Genomic DNA, 1742 nt, shown 5'->3' on the forward strand with positions numbered 1-1742 from the left:
AACAAGAGGTTGAAAGAGGATATACATGAAAGGAATAACATGAAAATAACGCTGAAAACAAAATATTGGGTGGCATTGCATAGGCTTTACTGATAAGTTTTCATTTCTTTCTTAAGAACAATAAAGAAAAAGGTGGAAAGGGGGGATTTTGGGGCAATAGATATATATCAGCTCATCTCAAACTCAGCCAGCTCCATGTTAATTCCCACCTTTCTTCTGCGGTCCGATGAAAGGTGCCGTTTATGTGGATGGAAAGGAAGGCTCGTAGCAGTTCCTTTCGGCTGCACTTTTAGAAGGGTCGGTTCCTTTGCATGAACGAAAAACACTTCCATTTTGGGACATTTAAATACTGGTACTGAGAACCACAGACTTTGTCCTTGTAAAACCCATGGAAATCATTGTGTCTATGGCAAGTCTTCAAGGACAAACAGAGCAGCTATCTCCATCACAACAGACCAAAGGGGAACAAATGGAAGAGCAAACTGCCACAGTTTGATAAGAAAAGACTGTCTACCAAGACTCCTCATGAGCATGGATTATGTTAACAAATGGCATCCCAGAAACTTCTCATCAGCCCAGGAAGTGAGGACATGCTGCGATTGCACTGATTGGATGATGAGACCGGTGGATTTGAAGAAGGGGGAGAGTGGTAGGTTGTCTAGGGGCCAAAGGGCAGAAATGTTTGCCCCTGACAAAGTCAACAGGATATCATTTCTTCTTCCACAAGACACTTGCCCACAGGTGCACACCTGCACGTGAACAAGAATCCAAGCACGATGCGAGTAGTATGGACCCCTTGTTAGGCTGCTGCCGCCGTGTGTATCTTGAGTCATGTTGTGTCTCTCGGTTCCCTGAAGGGGCAGAAAGAAGGACCAAAATATATTAAAAAACACAGCAGACATGAAGCAGATGGATGGATATATAAATATATATATACATATATATATATATTGTCAATAATGAAAACAGAGAATGCTATGGCTGTTTTTGATCATCAGCTTCATGTGGTCTATTCTGACTTGTCTCAACACATTTTTTCACGTGGCCCTGAATGACTGTTGTTCGTTAAAAGTTTCATCTCTTAAAATAAGACGAAGCGTAAAGTATTCTACAACAGGTGACCAGAATGCAACCTGGTAGAGATATTTCGCTATCCCTAGCAATATACTGAGTATGGTGTAAATATCTTCTGCGTTTGTTTGTTGGTTTGTTTCCATTTGAATTTGTTTGTTTTGTTTTTGTACTGTGTTTTCAAGAATTGTACACAAAAATGTGTGTGAACGATAGAACAATGATTTCAAGTGCTTCCAGATTTTTAGAATCAAGGTCATTAACATCTCCCCCAGCCCCCATTTTACACACAGATACACATGCAATACACACCTGTACATACACATACAAAAAACACACACATTCATCTGAAAAAAAAATCTAAAAAGATATAGACATCAATGAAAAATAATGCATCGTATCCAACTATATTGAACCATCTGCTGAACCATGAAATGAAACGTTTTTTCTGTGCAGCTTTTACATTCTGCGACATGAAATTAAAATTACTGAAAAACCCAGAAAAAAGATTTAAAAAAAAAATACGTCCCATGCTGTTTGATAATTAAATGGACAGCTCTTAGCTACCTTGGATTGCTATGTTCTTCTTGTGTATATATATATGCCGTGCCATTTGTGTGCTGTGAAATTTGTCATCTTACTACAGCTTGTATAAGGGCTTTTTGTAGACG

At 38.9% G+C, this 1742-nt stretch overlaps 1 protein-coding gene across 2 annotated transcripts in view; it reads left to right on the top strand.

Moving 5' to 3' along the window:
* LOC132472686 (alpha-protein kinase 1-like) overlaps positions 1–1742 on the top strand; it is a 68305-nt gene that overhangs the window by 22306 nt on the left and 44257 nt on the right. The window contains exon 3 of one of the 2 annotated variants that reach the window (XM_060072412.1): positions 1–1648. This exon is cut by the window's left edge and continues 4088 nt beyond it. The exons of the other annotated variant lie outside the window; for it this stretch is intronic. The gene's annotated coding sequence lies outside the window, so the exon portion shown is untranslated. Of the gene's footprint in view, positions 1649–1742 lie in introns of those variants that run through there. 2 annotated transcript variants of the gene reach the window in all.

Source organism: Gadus macrocephalus, chromosome 2, assembly GCF_031168955.1.
Source record: "Gadus macrocephalus chromosome 2, ASM3116895v1".
NCBI lineage: Eukaryota > Metazoa > Chordata > Actinopteri > Gadiformes > Gadidae > Gadus > Gadus macrocephalus.